This window comes from Podarcis pityusensis (genome assembly GCF_964106645.2).
Source record: "Podarcis pityusensis genome assembly, chromosome: 5".
In the NCBI taxonomy this organism is placed as follows: Eukaryota; Metazoa; Chordata; class Lepidosauria; order Squamata; family Lacertidae; genus Podarcis; species Podarcis pityusensis.
The window spans coordinates 89,290,629-89,310,167 of record NC_138032.1 but is presented as its reverse complement, the minus strand read 5'-3'; the positions used below and the strand labels follow the sequence as shown (position 1 = coordinate 89,310,167).

At 47.5% G+C, this 19,539-nt stretch overlaps 1 protein-coding gene across 1 annotated transcript in view; it reads right to left on the bottom strand.

Annotated features, from left to right (window-relative positions):
* The window catches only part of SORBS1 (sorbin and SH3 domain containing 1), a 201,964-nt gene extending 183,209 nt beyond the window's left edge, over positions 1-18,755 (bottom strand). Inside the window, exon 1 of the mRNA XM_081005395.1 lies at positions 18,656-18,755. The gene's annotated coding sequence lies outside the window, so the exon portion shown is untranslated. The remainder of the gene's footprint in view (positions 1-18,655) is intronic.
* Between the last annotated feature and the right edge of the window lie 784 nt (positions 18,756-19,539).

The window sequence follows — 19,539 nt, the reverse complement described above, 5'->3', positions numbered from 1 at the left end:
GCAGAGGTATCACTATCATTTTGCTAGCTCCTCAAAAACTACTTGAGTAGAGGAGTGGGGAGAAAGGAAATGCAAATGGAAAACGCTTCAACTCTTTAGCTTTATGTGCTTCTTTGCTTCCTTGCTGAAAATAGAATTACTGAAATGTTCTCAAAAAACATGTTTTATTTGGGCACGGATAAGCAATCTATGAGCGACACACACATATAAAATTTATTCTGCTGGTAAAGAGCAGAGAGGTTTGCCAACCAACTCAGACAGATGAGAGTCTCCGGTGGTTTTTGCTACCGGACCACAGGGCCTGCCCAAGATATTTTGGCACCTGAGGCGAAACACAAAATGGTAGTTCTCTCCCCGCTAGAGAAGGAGGAATGCGTGAAAATCTGTATCAGGAACAAACATGGAATAAAAACCTACACTGGGGTCTGCTGCCCCAATGGATCCAGCCGCCTGAGGCAGTTGCCTCACCTTCCCTCATGGGTGGGCTGGCGCTGTCTGGCCATTTTGAGCTATGTTGTTCCTACCCTTGACACATAGCTGTCAGATTTGAAAATAAGATTTGAAAATAAGGGACCAGCAGCCTCGAAAATAAGGGATCAGAAGCCAAAATAAGGGATTTTCCAAGCACAGGTATGTTCAACTTCTGAGCCCCTCCGAGCCAAAGGCAGAAAGCTCAGCCAGCAGCCAAACGAAGCCTCAAGCGGTGGTCCCCACAGCGCAGCAACCCAGCAAAGGGGATGCAGCAAGGAAAACCACCATCACCTCTCCGCTGGGAAGTGCTAAGCAAATGTGAGTCCCCAGGCAACGCGGCCGATTTTATCGGCACAAGGCATGCAAGCTCCACCCCCCAGTCGTTCTTAGTCTCCTTATTGGGTGAGCAGTGCAGCCAAGCAACACAGCTGGAGCCTCCCTCCTCCCTGGCCGGCAGAGAGAGGAGCTGCTTCCTTTGAAACCTGGGAAATTTACGGGACATCATCAATCCGGGACAGCAGCGGGACGCGGCGCTGGGATAAGGGAGTTTCCCACCAAATAAGGGACAGTTGACAGCTATGCCTTGACACTAAAAAACATTCTCTATAGTCTACTTCTGCTCCATAAATGAGAGGGCAGATAATTCTGCAGGGAAAGGATAGTCTGTAAGCACCCAGCTGAAGCAGACATTATGCCGGGCACCTCTTTTCTGAGAAAACAGGATTGTCTGAGTTAGAGTTCTTTAAGCTTGGGCCCTCAGCTTTGAGTATGTGCCCAAGAGGTGTGCCAGAGAGGCAGGAACTTAAAGCTTGTTTTCTTTCTGGACTTGAAGCAGAGGGAGTGATTAAACGAGGAAAAACAAGTCTGATCTGTAATGTCAAACAGCAGCCTCTACCACTCCTTCTTCCCATTCCAACTCAACCCTTGTGATCCACACAATGCCGCTATCTATCAGTGTGGTAAAGCAATTACCCAGCTGAGAAGGAAAACAGAACCACTCCCTTAAGCATATTTTTGCGTACTTTCAAAAAAACACAAACTCCTAAACTAATCTACTTTCAAATGGAGGACTGCCTGCAGGAAGACCATCAAACTAGCAGTGAGGAAGAATTCATCTTGCTCAGATAATACAACTGCTGGTTGGTTGGTTGGTTGGTTGGTACAACCCATTGCTGTACAGTGGTACCTTGGTTTAAGAACAGCTTAGTTTATGAACAACTTGGATTAAGAATGCTGCAAACCCGGAAGTAGGTGTTTTGGTTTGTGAACTTTGCCTTGGAAGCAGAACATGTTTCTCTTCCTGTCAAGTGTGTTCCATTTGTAAATTGAGTCCCCCGCTGCTATGGGAAAGCACACCTTGGTTTAAGAACGGACTTCTGGAACAGATTAAGTTTGCAAACTAAGGTACCACTGTAACATGGTCTCAAAGTTTGTTGAGTAATAGATCTGCATTGTTTTGCTTTACCTGATGTTGAACTTTTGATTTTCTATAATCAAACAATTAAAAATGACCCTTTTCACTGGCCCATTCACACAGAACCATAATCCAGAGTGTGGAACAAACTATGTCTAGCTACACACACACACACACACACACACACAGACACACTACTTAAACCACAACCACCTTGCTGCTTCCTTTGCTGAGCCCAGAGGAAACAAACCACAGCATAGGGTTGCCATATGCCCTCTTTTTCCAGGACACGTCCTCTTTTTCAGGATTAAAATTTCTGTCCAGGCAGATTTTTTAAAATTGGCAAAATGACTTAAGTTTTGTTTTTGGTTTTTTTGCAGTACCCCAAGAAAATTTTTCTAATGCATTAGACTCAGATCTAAGGCACCTGGCTAAGAGGATCTGCAGCAGAGAATCACAACAGAGCAGTATCTTAAACTTGCTACATACTGTATAAATCCCTTCTCTTGTGGCTGAACTAAAAGGACCCTGGCTCAGCTAAAAGATCTTGGAGGAGGAGTCTGGGAGGGCAAGAGTTAACATCTGCCTGCCCTTAAGGAGAGTTCATATGCACATGGTAAACAGTTTGATAAATTGTTCGGTGCACACTTATGTTCACAAAGATGTGGGCCCAAATACGTTCCTGTGGCAAGTGAGGAAGCAATAGGTATTAATATTATTTTGTTGTGGAAAGTGAAGAACATTGCTACAAGCAATACAGTGGTACCTCGGGTTAAGTACTTAATTCGTTCCGGAGGTCCGTACTTAACCTGAAACTGTTCTTAACCTGAAGCACCACTTTAGCTAATGGGGCCTCCTGCTGCTGCCACGCCGCCGAAGCACGATTTCTGTTCTCATCCTGAAGCAACGTGCTTAACATGAAGCACTGTTTCTGAGTTAGCGGAGTCTGTAACCTGAAGCGTATGTAACCCGAGGTACCACTGTATATCACAGCTTCTATAGCCTACATATAGTAAGGGTGTTTAACATGAGAGTCGCCAGAGCGATCCGTAAAAGGAGAAATCGGCAAATGTGTCCACTTTTTTGTTCTTCAAAATACGGCAACCCAACCATAGCACTGACTTAGGATTTCATGCAAACCAGCATTCATGGTTTCCCACCCTCCCAAACAAAACCACAAGCAGAAAGTTAAGAACAGGCCTTACAGGAACATACAACTATTGCTTATTAACATTTTAAAGGTAAAAAGGTAAAGGTAAAGGGACCCCTGACCATTAGGTCCACAGACAGTTTTTCCAGGTCGTGTGGCCAGCATGACTAAGTCGCTTCTGGCGAACCAGAGCAGCACACAAAAATGCCGTTTACCTTCCCGCCGGAGTGGTACCTATTTATCTACTTGTACTTTTGACATGCTTTCGAACTGCTAGGTTGGCAGGAGCAGGGACCGAGCAATGGGAGCTCACCCCGTCACAGGGATTCGAACCACCAACCTTCTGATCAGCAAGTCCTAGGCTCTGTGGTTTAACCCACAGCGCCACCCGCGTCCCTATTTTAAAGGTGGCTGGCTGCAAATGCACTAAACATTGCCATGGTGCAAGATTGCATAGCTGTCCTGCTGGCCAAGGCCTAGTTTTCACAGGTCAACCTGTGTTCGGGTCATACCACTTCAGACTCTTCATATAATTGAATGTTCCCCCATGGGGAGGGAATGTCCATGAGAAAAAAATAAAAATCAAACACAGAGAATCAGCATAGAAAGCTGGGCTAAAGCCTTTATACCCAATACGCTACGGCAGGGGTCAGCAAACTTTTTCAGCCGTGGGCCAGTCCACCGTCCCTCAGACCATGTGGTGGGCCGGACCATTTTTTTGGGGGGGGGGAATGAACAAATTCCTATGCCCCACCAATAACCCAGAGATGCATTTTAAATACAGTGGTACCTCGGGTTACATATGCTTCAGGTTACAGACTCCACTAACCCAGAAATAGTGCTTCAGGTTAAGAACTTTGCTTCAGGATGAGAACAGAAATCGTGCAGCAGCAGTGGGAGGCCCCATTAGCTAAAGTAGTGCTTCAGGTTAAGAACAGTTTCAGGTTAAGTACGGACCTCCCGAACGAATTAAGTACTTAACCCGAGGTACCACTGTAAAAGGACACATTCTACTCATGTAAAAACACCAGGCAGGCCCCACAAATAACCCAGAGATGCATTTTAAATAAAATGACACATTATACTCATGTAAAAACACGCTGATTCCCAGAGCGTCCGTGGGCTGGATTTAGAAGCTGATTGGGTCGGATCCGGCCCCAGGGCCTTAGTTTGCCTACCCCTGCATTATGGAGTATTTTTCATGCACAGAAGAGCATTCAATCATGTTAGCCCCACCTGCAGGCTGAAGTGGCAATGGATTGACCACTTCAGTAAAATGAGTGTCCCTGAATACCCATGTGTAAATGTTAAGAATCTGCAGCTGTTTAAAAGGAGTTCTGTGGCACCTTTTCAGGTGTGCTCTCCATTCCAGCCAGAATACAGGTGCAAACTTGATGAGTCTTTCGTTTTTCATTCATTCTGCTCTAACCCAGAGGCTCAGGCTCAAAGGCCCGAAACTAGGTTTTGGGGACCTGAAGACAAATCAAACTCTGTTCCAAATTAAACCCTGCACATGCTCGTTTAAAATGGAAGCATATTCAAGCAGTACCTTACCCGCAATTTCATGCAGGTGTTTAATTAAAACAAGGACTTGTCGTTTTTAAAAAGCTCTCTGTGGATTTCAATGCATATCACACTTTCCATCTTTAAATTTCACATGCACGGTGTACTCTAGAATATGAGGGGGGTGGGGAATTAATGTTACAGATTTCGGGCAGGTGCTGCTGAAAACAACTTACTTGTGCTGCTGATCTAGGTGGTGGCCTGAGGGACTAGGTGCGCAGCCTGGGAGTCATTTTGGACTCACAGCTGTCCATGGAGGTGCAGGTCAATTCTGTGTTCAGAGCAGCCGTCTACCAGCTCCATCTGGTCTGCAGGTTGAGACCCTACCTGCTCGCAGACTGTCTCAACAGAGTGGTGCATGCTCTAGTTATCTCTCGCTTGGACTACTGAAATGCGCTCTACGTGGGGCTACCTTTGAAGGTGACCCGGAAACTACAACTAATCCAGAATGCGGCAACCAGACTGATGACTGGGAGCGGCTGCCGAGACCATATAACACTAGTCCTGAAAGACCTACATTGGCTCCCAGTACGTTTCTGAGAACAATTCAAAGGGTTGGTGCTGACATTTAAAGCCCTAAACAGCCTCGACCCTGCATGCTTGAAGGAGCGTCTCCACCCCCATCCTTCACTGAGGTCCAGCACCGAGGGCCTTGTGGCGGTTCCCTCACTGTGAGAAGCGAAGTTACAGGGAACCAGGCAGAGGGCCTTCTCGGTAGTGGTGCCCACCGTGTGGAACGCCCTCACACCAGATGTCAAAGAAACAAACAACTATCTGACTTTTAGAAGATACCTGAAGGCAGCCCCAGTCACCAGTCTATCTGCCACATTCTGGATTAGTTGTAGTTTCCGGGTCACCTTCAATAGTGTGCTCCTGGTCATTGGTTTAGCTTACTGAGGCTGATGGAAGCTGGATTGGTTCCCTATCCCTGACACACAGCTTTGAGTGAATCCCAGATCAAATAATGAGAATGGGGTTCCTACCTTGAACAGAGAGGACTTGAACCACATGGAAAGAGAGTTATAGGAGTGCTCAATAGGACTTTGCAATGGCCACAAGCAGTTTTACTAAATAAACTGAATAGCAATAGGCCTACACACACACACACACACACACACACACACAACTGGGGTGTGGGATCCCAAATTTCTCACTGGCTAATTTGAAATCTGAGAAATGAGCATGAAATGCACTTGACAATATGGAAATCGAATCTCAAACTATTTGGTATACTAATGGATACTGAGAGGGGAGAGGCTTGTCCAAGCACAACTTAGTAGATAGTACAATAAAGCAAGCCTGAATGTGCTAGCAGCTGACAATCTTGGGGCTCACATTTGCAAAGAAAAAGAGCTTTATATGTGTTGTATATGCATTATTGCACCATGACACCAGAAGGCGCTATGGAGTTCCATTTTTGCCAACCCAATTTCTCATCCAAAGTTTACAACGTGTTCAACTGCGAAGCCAGCCAGTGCCTCTCCCTAAAGGTAAAGGGACCCCTGACCATTAGGTCCAGTCGTGACCGACTCTGGGGTTGCGGCGCTCATCTCGCTTTATTGGGAGCCGGTGTACAGCTTCCGGGGCATGTGGCCAGCATGACTAAGCCGCTTCTGGCGAAACAGAGCAGCGCACGGAAACGCCGTTTACCTTCCCGCCGGAGTGGTACCTATTTATCTACTTGCATTTTTACGTGCTTTCAAACTGCTAGGTTGGCAGGTCTCTCCCTAGCTCCACCCTTATTTCAGACGTTGTGACATATTGGTTTATCACAATATTTAGCTTGATGATATACCGCAATGTTGAAAACCAGACCTCGCCCAACCCTAACAGCACGGATATTTATCTGCCACTGTTTAAAACGAAATCTGCTCAGAGGGCCAGCTACAAGAGGGGGTGTCCTTCTTCGTATCTTGCTGCACAAGAATCATGACCATCCTTAGTCAAGAACCGAGTAGGCCACTGTGACTCATCACATAAGCACCTAGGATTACAATGTACAGCACAAAAGTGATTCATATGGAACAGGCAGCCAGAATGTGGCTTGGACAACCTCTTATTGAAAACAAGACTCTTAGCTGTTTGGCCACTCTAAAAATGTTTCCCTTAATATTTTAAGAAGAGGAGCTGAAAAAGAGCCTTTGAGTATTAAAGAACGGCACATTAAGCTTCTGCAACCAATCAATTCCTTGAAGTATCTGCCAAAGAATTGTCTATTCACAGCCAACACAATTGCTGTGTTCCCAAACATCTGAGTTTATGTTCCTGGTGCAGTTTTGAGACAAAGTGTTACAGGCAAGGCTGAATCTATTACTGAGCACCCGATATGCATGTAACTGGAGGTTTGCCACCAGCCCCTAGTGGCCCACCAAAAAACAACCCTTTTCACGCTTTTTAACCCTGTTACTCAACTTCATCTTAAAATGACACAATGAAAGAACGTTACGTACAAGCAGGGAATTTGGATACAACCTCTCCCTTCCCACAGTTCTTTCTCAAGCAATGCAGAAATCAGCACGAAACTCATCTAGCTCCTAGAACTGGTCATGTCTGGAGGATTTTCCGTGGGCAGAAGTTTGCCCATCCCTCAAAGAAATAAACTTCTCATGGGCATGCTGGTTGCCAAAGCCACTATAGCCATCTGCTATTTGCCAGTATCTAACACGATGACACATTTATGTTCTTCCCCCAAATCAGCTGTCCCTTCCTACGGCCCATAAATAAAGCGTAAGAAAGCAACTATCCTGTTTAGCGATGCCCAACAGAATGCTAAATTTGCAGTGCAGTCAGTGCCGGATTTATGTATAAGCTAAACAAGCTAGAGCTTAGGGCTCCACCCTCTCGGGGGCTCCCAAAAAATATACTACTTCTTAATTGTATTTCACTATTAATGTACTTCTTGATTGTATTTCATTTCAACAATACCTTTGATGAAATATATATTTTGTTATGTGCAAATGGCTTTAGATACCTATTAGGTCCATAAATAGGGATGCGGGTGGCACTGTGGGTTAAACCACAGAGCCTAGGACTTGCCGATCAGAAGGTCGGCGGTTCGAATCCCTGCGACGGGGTGAGCTCCCGTTGCTCAGTCCCAGCTCCTGCCAACCTAGCAGTCTGAAAGCACATCAAAGTGCAAGTAGATAAATAGGTACTGCTCCGGCGGGAAGGTAAACAGCATTTCCCCGCACTGCTCTGGTTTGCCAGAAGTGGATTAGTCATGCTGGCCACATGACCTGGAAGCTGTACGCCGGCTCCCTCGGCCAATAAAGCGAGATGAGCGCCACAACCCCACAGTCGGTCACGACTGGACCTAATGGTCAGGGGTCCCTTTACCTTTACCTAGGTCCATAAATTACCAAATAGCATATATTCAACACAAAAAACAACGACAATTGGTTGTTGACAAAGGACAGCTGGACATATAAAGGGCCCCATTACCTTCAATAGCTTAGGACCTCATCAAACCTAAATCTGGCCTTGAGTGCAGTGCATATTCACCATTGCATGGTCTGGGTCTTGAACCCCCGGCCTACCTGGTAGCAAGTCAGTATGTCCAGTCCCCAGTTGGGGGGGTCAATCCACATGTCCAAAGCGAAGCACTGTGCCACAGAGACCTTGGAGCATCTATGCTGAGGTCCTTCAACATGGGCAGTTGCGCAGACACCAGCTCTGCTGCCTTTTTATACTTTGCCTGGTGATTGCAGCATCTGGGCTTGATGAGGCAGGTGACTCTCCCCTGTTCTGAGCCTACTCCAGCTGAGGAATCACAAACCCTCATCCCAAAGCTAGCGAGCACCACCTGGCCAGCTAGGGAGCTGGGTTGTGGGCCCTTGCCTGCCTCAGCCTCCAGGAGTGCTCCCTACACCTCAGAGCTCGTTGGGTTCATGGAGGCAGAAGCCCCTCTGGTTCTGCTGATGGGTCCTGTTACTTTGATTCCTGTGCACTGACCCCCAGCCTCTGTCACTCTGTGAGAACTCCCTACACTAACCTCTCCTTCCCCAGCTTGCCCCAGTGTGTCCCACCGGGATCCTCTTCCTCTTCCCCGTTGTCCTGCCAGTTCATGACAGGTATGCATGTGCATTTTGTTCTTACACACATTCCTACAATCCTTCCATTCCAGAATCCAACTGTAAAAAAAAGAAAAGAAAAGGTAAAGGACCCCTGGACGGTTAAGTTAAGGTTACCAGATTTTTTTCAATGAATCCACGGACACTTTTCAACTTCAATGGATTTTGTATGGGGGCTGATTTGTAAACCCGGGGACTGTCCCTGGGAAATGGGGACGTCTGGTAACCTTAGGTTAAGTCCAGTCAAAGGTGACGATGGCGTTGTGGCGCTCATCTCGCTTTCAGGCCGAGGGAGCTGGCGTTTGTCCACAGACAGGTTTATGGGTCATATGGCCAGCATGACTAAGCCACTTCTGGTGCAACAGGACACTGTGACAGAAACCAGAGCACATGGAAATGCCGTTTACCTTCCCGCTGCAGTGGTACCTATTTATCTACTCGCACTGGTGTGCTTTCAAACTGCTAGGTTGGCAGGAGCTGGGACAGAGCAATGGGAGCTCACCCCATCGCAGGGAATCGAACCACCAACCTTCTGATCGGCAAGCCCAAGAGGCTCAGTGGTTTAGACCACAGCGCCACCCGTGTCCCTAGAATCAACCATAGCAGCATACTACAGGCATAGCTGCATCCTGCATACAATCCGCACCTGACATCACACACTGGAACCACGGTGGGTGAAGAAAAGGTTTAAAAATGCTCCCTCTGTCTTGAAGTCCCAAAACTGATCAGGCACTCCTGCTATTAACAGTAAAGCAACACAATAATTCAGTGGCACATTCAGCATCGTATGTAGTCTGGTTGTTGTCCAAGTTCGCTTGGGTGCCTTCCAGGAGTGATGCAAGGCTTTGAAGATCTGTTGCCTCCCTAGCTGTCATATTGGATATTCTTCTACAAAAAGGAGGGCAGCCATATAAGTCTGGAGGGGAGAATCTTTCTCTACCAGAGCTTCCAGGGGCTACATTCGAACAGCAGTTGAGGCAGTCGGCAGATCCCATGACGCGACTCTTAACTTTGTAAGAGTCTACAGTCACACACTGACCTCTTCATCCTTCATTCTGGGAAGCAAGAGGCATTGTCAAAGACCAAGGATACATCTCTGCCCGGCAAAAAACGCTTGAGAAGCCTGCAGAGTAGTGCCGGCAGCGTTAGAAACTCAAGATATATAAGCTAGGTCCCAAATTGATCCTCAAACCAAGGTTACAGTCACCAAAACAGAATGTCTAGTTGCTATTTTGGGGCAAGACAGCTCTAAAGTCTTATTTTTTAAATGATGGACCAGCTGTGATTCTCAGTTAAACATCTGGCTAGTTCGGACGAGAACCTTTAGGCTAAGAAATCTGAGAACTTAAAAGAAAAATCACTTTACCCGGGGACAGTCCAAATATATTTCTATTCCTTCCTCTTTTTCTTAATGGTGACACAGACCCTTCATAACATAAGAATATTCCTCATAACTGTGAGCAGGGCAGACGGGTGGGGTAAGTGAAGTCAAGTGACAACAATTAGATATGATCTTGTTCGCTGCTCCTGCTCAGGTTGCATAGAAAAAGCATTTTGGTTCCTGAAATTCATTCCAATTGTGCAGGTAAAATATAACTGATAGAATTCTACAGGATGTGCTATTAGTGTGTGAAAACAGACCAGATCTAAGGATCTCCAGATGGTGGAGATATCAGGCCCAGCCATCTTCACTTGGTCACAACTGGCTGATAGCCAGGTGCAAAATGCGCCTGGCTCCTGGCTAATTTCAAACACCAGGCACTGCCTCTTGGGATTTCCACCACCTGAGGTGGTGGCTCCAACCCTCCTGGTTCCATCATAGGAGAGTTCCTCCAACCCTCAATCATTTGGCTTGCCCTTTTCTGAAATGTCTCCTGCTCTGTGGTATCCTTTCTTTGAAGCAACCGGAACTGCCCATGGCGTTCCAAGTGTGATCGCCCCATAGATTTGCATAAAAGCATTATGATATTTGCCGTGTTCTTTTCAACCCCTTTCATGACAATCCCATTTCCACAGCTGCCATGCACACGGGGTCAACATCGTCTCCAAGCTATCTACTCAGATAAAGCTCTCATTTCTCGTAAGTCAATGCCAGTTCACACCTCATGAGCCCATATGTGAAATTCGTGGGGTTGGGGACGAATCATACATCGCTTTCAACTTGCTTATATTTAATTGCTTTGCCATTTTATTGCCTACTCACCCAGTTTGGAGAGAATTCATTTTAAAGCCGTATCAAAAAGCAACTGTAAAATATTAAACAGACCCTTTCAATAATTAATTTCCCCAGAGACCGTCTCCTTGTGGATCACACCGGGCAGATCTTAGAAGAAGCAAAATAAAACTTCCAAGTGGCAAAATATATCAGTGTGACCATTCTAACATCCCCAAGATTTTGCGGTTTCATCAGGTTCAAAACTAGTCTTCTCGGAGGTAGCATTTTGGGGTGCAACCTACGGCCCTTTCATTCATTTTATTTTAACTGTTTTATGCTAGACAGCATCTTAAAAAGCAGAGACATCACCTTGCCAACAAAGGTCCATATACCTAAAGCCATGGTTTTCCCAGTAGTCATGTATGGAAGTGAGAGCTAGACCATAAAGAAGGCTGATCGCCTAAGAATTGATGCTTTTGAATTATGGTGCTGGAGGAGACTCTTGAGAGTCCCATGGACTGCAAGAAGATCAAACCTCTCCATTCTGAAGGAAATCAGCCCTGAGTGCTCACTGGAAGGACAGATCCTGAAGCTGAGGCTCCAATACTTTGGCCATCTCATGAGAAGAGAAGACTCCGTGGAAAAGACCCTGATGTTGGGAAAGATGGAGGGCACAAGGAGAAGGGAATGACAGAGGACCAGATGGTTGGACAGTGTTCTCGAAGCTACCAGCATGAGTTTGACCAAACTGCGGGAGGCAGTGGAAGACAGGAGGGCCTGGCGTGCTCTGGTCCATGGGGTCACGAAGAGTCGGACACAACTAAACGACTAAACAACAACAACAACAACAAAATGCTGGATTTTAAATTGTCGTTCCCTGCCTTGGGACCTACTGGCAAGGGGGGGTGCTAAATGTGCTTCACGGAGGGCAGTGTTTGAAATTAGCCAGGTGCCAGGTGCCTTTTGCGACTGGCGCAGGTCCAATTGTGACCACATGGAGAGCTCTGGATGCCCAGTTCGCGACTGACATCTCCATCTGGCTGGCCCCTCCAGCTTTCTTAAGGTCAGCAGAAGACCTTACATACTGAAATTTATGCCCCACCTTTTTCTCCAAGGAGTGCATGGTACACCTCCCTCCTCAGTTAACCGCTACAACACTCCTGCGAGGTAGATTAAGAGGCTTTGACTGGCCCAAGGTCACCCAGTGAGCTTCAGCACACATGAATTCCCGCATTGCATGAATGACCCATTGAATGAGAGGACTTTTGGGTCCCTTCCAACTCTAGGATTATATGATTCAGTGAATTTTGCTACATCTGGGAAACAGGAACAAAGAACAGAGCAACATCTTAAAGGACCTATGAGACCCACGGCACGGATGATGTCCCCTGCTCTGCAACTTACGCCTTCCATTATTCTACCCCCTGCACTGAACCAACTGACTGCAGACAGGTGAGAAGAAGGCCAGCATCCTGCTCAGAGATGCTTTTTTCCAACTCATTAGCCACCATTATGCCTGGCACATCCTATGCCCAATTAAAAACGTCCTTGCTTCCTAGAAGCTGGCAGAGCTACCCAAGGCCATTTAGCTCTTTGCAGTCTTTTAGAGAGATTTTTGGCAACGTTCTAGAAACGCCGTGTTCCTAGAGGGGCAGCACCAGTTACAATGCAATTCATAATTACAAAATCATATTTCTTTTATTACCGCTTCTTTGCTTCCTGTTTATCTCAGCCGGTCACATCACTGAGTATGCACTGCCACAGCAATGGAAATAAATCTCAGTTTGTACAGAAAGAAGAGGGGGGAAGCTGTGATCGTTCTCCTAATAATTAAGAATACCCCAGTGCCTTTCATTTGCAAGGCTGCAAGCTCTTGCAAAGAGGCATATTTACCATAGTAAACCTTATATGGTAAGGAATGGACAGACCTTGTCTAGCTAACCGGCACTCACTAAGGCCTTTCTCGTGTCCCGAGTGATATTATAAGTCTGTGGCCTGGAGGGAGCATAGTTGACAGCAAGCACAGCCAGTCCATTCACTGGTCAGGTGAAGCATTTATCCCAGGTAGCAGCCTTGAAGACTGCTCCAGCAACCAGCCTCTTCTTTCTCCAACTTCCACTCTTTTCAGAGGCAGGCTGCCAGTCAGAGCCCATCTATATCCTTAGCATTTTGTGTGGTGCACAGGAGTTTCCTAAATCCAGGGGTGCTCAGTCCACAGGCCCTTGCCTTGCGGGGGGGGGGGGGGGGCTTTAACTGATGTCACAGTGAGCCCCAGAGCCTCTGGAAATCCCTGCGGTCAGATCAGCGATGCTCTAGCTTCTCCACTTTTTGTTTTTAAATAATTTTTATTAAGTTTCTTTTCTCATAACAAATAACCAATAATGTTACTAAGCACACATTTTCCAATTTCCCCCCTCCCTGTTGACTTCCCTCAACTACTATTTCTGGTGTGTTACATCCAATGAGACATTATGCTGTTTGTATACTGTAATATGTTGTCACACTGTTATACTTCTGGTTCTCAAGAAATAAAGTTGCAAATGTTTATTTAAATCCAGCCAGCGACACCATTTCTTCTTGTTGTTTCTGCAAATATATTGTACAGTGAACGTGATCCGTGCGGGATGCACATTTGCAACCCGCAGTGTTCGCAACCCGCAGCGCCGCTTCTGCGCATGCGCGGGTTGCGATTCGGCCTTCTGCGCATGCGCAAAGCGCAATTTAGTGCTTCTACGCATGCACGGCCCTCGAAACCTGGAAGTAACCCGTTCCGGTACTTCCGGGTTTTGACGGGTCCGTACCCCGAGAAAACGCAACCTGAAGCGTCTGTAACCCGAGGTATGACTGTAAAAGGTCCCCATTCTTTTTCAAAGTCACTATTGCCCTTTTCACGCAATCTTCCTTCTCCACTTTCAAGCCCTAAATAGTTTGCCTGGTGAGGCAACCAGAGGACCACCCTCCCCTGCCCTTCCTAACAGTTCTCAGTACAACACAGCGCTTCTATTCAGAGCTGTGTGCATGAGATTGTGACACCGGTGGCAGCGCCTCTGGTGCTGAGAGCTTCATGGAAGTGTTGCAATGCCAGGCAGATGACTGCCCAGCTTTCTCCTAAGCTCCAAACTTGGGGGGGAGGGCAGGAACCGCTGCTTTCCCTTCTTTTCTGATCCACCCACCTCTGTAGCCAGCTGCCAACTCAGTGCTCCTTTCTTTCCCTTCCCACGCATCGGAAACAAGGGTCCTCCTCCCTCGTTGGGTGGCAGATCTCCGCTCCCAATCCATGCATTCAACGTTGCCCCACGCTGCCAGGGGGCACTGTGCCAAAACAGCAGAGCGCCTCAGCAGCCCAGTGTCAAAAATTGCAACCCCGGCGCACTTCTAGCTGCAAACTGCAAAGGAAGGAATCCCCCCTGAAGTTTCACTTGGCTTCTAAAGGCACAGCAACTCCTTGCCTCCTCCGATCTGAAAAAGACAGCCTATTTATTTACTCATTTACACCTCTCCTCCAAGGAGCCCCTCCCCATGTTATGCACACATCAACCCTGTGAGGTAGGTTAGGCCGAGACTGAGTGACGGGCGCAGAGTAATCTAGCGAGTTTCATGGTTGGGTAGGGATTTGAACCCTCCCAAGGTCAAATTCTGACAGTCTAACCTCTGTAACACACTGGGGACCAGAACTGTGGGGCACCATATTTTATTTTTTTGAACAGTGTGAATGTTTATGCCGATTCCCTTTTCATACTCAGCCTGGAATATCTCTCTCTGTCAAGGTAAGGTCAGATCCTGCATCTCCCATGAGCTCAAGCCAGCACAGCCATGGGTCAAGGATGATGGGAGATGTAGTCTACATGACCTGGTAGATTGCACCGGGCCATCTGACAAAGAAAAAGTTTTGGAGGATCCCAGCCAAGCAGAACTTAAAAAGACTATAACCCAAATTCTGCCCTTGATGTATGGCAATAATATGAAATGATCTAATGCTTTGCTTTCATTAACATTATCTGCAAAAAAGGTAAAAAAAAAATGTAAATATGAAAATATCTGGCCTAATTTACTGGCTTTGCTTTCAACACAGGATTTTCAAATAGTTTCTGTACATGTGTCCCCACGACACAAAGGAAGGGGCTCACATTTTACAGAGCATATTCTGTATTCTGGTTGCTACTGCCTCGCTTTCGAAGAAACACCATTGGCCAAATTTCCATTCTCTTTACGGCTTGGCTTGTACTATGATGGGGTTCATTACAAAACAAACTACATCCCCAACATTAACTGCTAATTGTCAAGGGTCTGCTTTTCTAATAATAGGATGTTTTGGTTTAAGCATGTGAGCAATGTCAAACTTTCTAGTTAAGTGTTAATAATCTGGAGGCAATTCATTTCCTTCTCATTTCTATTGTCCAATTGTCCATCTGTTCTGGGATATCTTATGGTACATATGTCTTTAATTTTGGGTTTCTAGGTAATGTGAAAGTGCTCTATGTTCAAATCCATGCTGGTTCATTATATCCAAGAATCTGCATATTTCAGAGCTTGCTGAACGTAGGGATTCACCAGTAAAAATAAAGGTAAAGGGACCCCTGACCATCAGGTCCAGTCGTGACCGACTCAGGGGTTGCGGCACTCATCTTGCTTTATTGGCCAAGGGAGCCAGCGTAAAGCTTCCGGGTCATGTGGGCAGCATGACTAAGCCGCTTCTGTAATTCTTAATATTTTAGGAGGCTCAGCAAAATTTGCCTGCTCATGGCCTCTTTTTTTAAAGCATTTATAACTGTGGCATGTGGTGCTGTGGATTAAACCACAGAGCCTAGAGCTTGCCGATCAGAAGGGCGGCGGTTCAAATCCCCGCAACGGGGTGAGGTCCTGTTGCTCAGTCCCTGCTCCTACCCACCTAGCAGTTTGAAAGCACGCCAGTGCAAGTAGATAAATAGGTACTGCTCCGGCAGGAGGGTAAACGGCGTTTCCGTGTGCTGCTGTGGTTTTGCCAGAAGCGGCTTAGTCATGCTAGCCACATGACCCGGAAGCTGTACGCTGGCTCCCTCTGCCAGTAAAGAAAGATGAGTGCTGCAACCCCAGAGTCATCCGCGACTGGACGTAATGGTCAGGGGTCCCTTTACCTTTTACGGAAAAGCAGGGAGAGATCTGGATGCTTACTGAATGCATTTAATTGGATTTGACGCTTACCCGATGAAAAGACTTAGGCTATGTACACATTAGCAGCTTAAAGTGCAGCAAGGACATCTTCCCCCTGCTGTGTTTCGAGTTGCATCTGCACACAGTCAGAGGGGGGCTGGGATGTCTTTACGCCAGGGGTAGGCAATCTAGTCCATGGGTAGGGAAACTAAGGCCCGGGGGCTGGATCTGGCCCAATCGCTTTCTCAATCCGGCCCACGGATGGCCCAGGAATCAGCGTGTTTTTACATGAGTAGAATGTGTGCTTTTATTTAAAATGCACCACTGGGTTATTTGTGGGGCATAGGAATTTGTTCATTTCCCCCACCCTAAATATAGTCTGCCCCCCCCCCCACGATCTGACGGACGGTGGACCACCCCACAGCTGAAAAAGTTTTCTGACCCCTGCTTTACACATTGCACATTACTGTTTGGTTTCCTGAGCCCGCAAACCCTCCTTTCCATTAAGATTGTCATCTGTGCGCAAGCGCCATCATCTGCGCATGTGCAACGGCTGCCTCAAATGTACACACCTCAGCTTAAAAGTGAAGTGAAACGTGGCTCAAGTTTTCCTTTCAGAATGAAGCTGGTTTGAGGGAAAACACGTCAAACAGCAATATTTCTTTTTTAAAAAACAAACACACCCTTACAAGACGGTGCTGCGTTGTGAATTATGCTACACGCAGGATGATTCAAAAGCCAGCAGTGGGAGCACACTGGTAATGTGTACTCACTCATGACATTTTCCTTTTGATCCAGCTGAATAGCAACTAAAGAGCAACTTTCAATGAATTTATTACAGTTGCCACAGTAGATATATTATAAGCCCTTCGAAAGTAAGTCCACAACGGCACAGGCCTGGGAGAAGGGTGTGATGAATATTTGATGAATTATTGTATTTTAATATTTTGCTGGAAGCCGCCCAGAGTGGCTGGGGAAACCCAGCCAGATGGGCGGGGTATAAATAATAAATTATTACCATTATTATTATAATTATCCACCTATTCCACAGAAGGTCTCAGTGCGGGTCACTTACAGCCCAATCCTATACATATCTAGTCAAAAAGAAGTCCCATTCATTAAACTGGGCTTACTCCCAGCTGTTTTATGTTTTAAAGCTGCAATCCTATACATAAAGTCTCTGTCACAGCATCCTGATAGGGAGAAAGGACAGGGGTTTCAAATTAAAGGCAAGGGTCTCCCCTGAAAATTCAACTCGCCGGTTAACAGAAATGCAACTGAATAGCCCCCAGCGTACACACATTTCCCATGCCTGAAAATGCTTTGTTTGTATAATACATTTGTAGAAGCAAATGCCCTTTCTAAAACGAAGCAGAAGGTTTGCCAATACAAGCACACACTCTTTGATGGAAACAGGATACCTACAACAGGCCTGAGGTGGCTTTTCTTCATTATACTAATAGCCTAATAAATAAGTAAGTGGGAGCTTTCGTGTTCACAGCAGCAAGCTAGCAAGAAAACCCAACCCCCCCCCCAATCCTCAAGACTGGAAGGGCTGAAGGGCCTAACAGTAAATGTTCCTGGCACGCCATAGATACAGGTTTCATTCTTTACTCAATGCGAATTCACAAGCGTTCAGCTCTTTGTCTTGCTCTGCGCGGGCAAATAAATCTCTAATGTACACTGCTTTTTTAAAGAAGAAGAACGAACGAACACAACACAGCCAAATAAACCCACAGAGGTATTTTACATTTCTGCATGTAAATCAGAAAAAATTGGCCACAGCAATTCCTGGTCAACACCCAGGAGAAGAGTGAGACACACACACAACCAGTTTTCTAAATGCAGCTCCTGCGCAGCTCCCGTTCCTTCCCACAGGGGCTCGCGCAAGTGATCTTCCCCGTTGGATTTTGAGCGGAGGAGGAGGAGGAGGAGGAGAAGGGATGCCATTCCCCTGCGGGCAAAACGGCGGTGAATGAACCGCCACGCGCCACCAGCGGCCGCTTCCTGGGATCTCTCCCGGAGAAGATGCTACTTTCACCCGCTCCTAGCAACAGATACAGGACGCGACAACCGCCTTGCTCTCTCTCCTCCTCCCCCCCCCCCCGCAAAACAATGCACGACGATCTTTAACCTCCAGCACCGCCGGCATCCGAAAGTCAAGGTCGCGCAGTCTATAAAAGGCAACCACCTTAAAGATGGACTCCCATCATCAGCCCAGTTCTTGGGGCGTTGGGGGGGGGGGGAATCAAGAAAACCCGTTTGCCACGGCGAAGATCCACCGGGTGGGGCTGCCATCACACCCGAATCTCCGCGCCGTGCGAACGGGGAGGGGGGCAATTCGACTTGTTCTTTTGCAAAACACACACATAGAGAGGGAACCAGGTTCTGCAACTCCCTAAAGAGGTCCCTAAATCCGCGCGGGGGAGGCGTTCTAATCAAGGCGTTCCAAGCAACCTCCGCGTTCCAAGCAGCCGTCTCTAACAGCCCAAGAGCCGGGCCTTTAAAGCAAGCAAAAGCGCGCGTGCGCGTGCACGCGCGCCCCCGCAAAGCCTCTCTCGGGATAAGCCGGATTCCCTCTTGGAAGAGTCCGAGGCGGCGACACCAGCAGCAGCAGCATCCCAGCCCAGTTCACACGTTCACGCAGACACGCAGGTTCTAAATCTCCCCCTGACGCGCGTTCCTTCCCTTTGCCCTCTTACCTCGCTCTTTCCCCGCTGCCGCTTTTGCAGGAGAAGCTCCTTCCGCGCAGCGCGCCGCAGCAATCCGCGCCGCTTCGCCTCGGGCGACAAGAAAAAGCCCTGACTTCACCGCCAGACGCGCGGCGGGCGGCCAATGGGAGGCGGCCCCGCCCACCTCATTAGCATGCCCCGCGGGGGCCGCGTCCGCACGCGCAGCGCGGCCCGAGCTCGCCTCGCCTTTCCCTGCTTCCCGCGCGCTCCCCCGCAATTAGAGGAGGCGTGCGGGCAGCCCGGCGCCTCCCCCGCCGACACGTGTCTGCTGCGTGGGGATGGAGTAGCAGGAGAGGATATATTAATGGCAATTTATCCCTCCGGGAGCCCACGCGTGGGGGTGGAACAGAGTTCTGAAATCCTACCCTTGGCAGCAAAGCAATGGCAAACCTAGACAGCATCTTAAAAAGCAGAGACATCATCTTGCCAACAAAGGTCCATATAGTTAAAGCTATGGTTTTCCCAGTACAGTGGTACCTCGGGTTACATACGCTTCAAGTTACAGACTCCACTAACCCAGAAATAGTACCTCAGGTTAAGAACTTTGCTACAGGATGAGAACAGAAATCAAGCTCCCGCGGCATGGCAGCAGCGGGAGGCCCCATTAGCTAAAGTGGTACCTCAGGTTAAGAACAGTTTCAGGTTAAGTACGGACCTCCGGAATGAATTAAGTACTTAACCTGAGGTACCACTGTACAATGGCGCTGTGGGTTAAACCACAGAGCCTAGGACTTGCCGATCAGAAGGTCGGCAGTTCAAATCCCCGCAATGACGGGGTGAGCTTCTGTTGTTCGGTCCCTGCTCCTGCCAACCTAGCAGTTCGAAAGCAAGTCAAAGTGCAAGTAGATAAATAG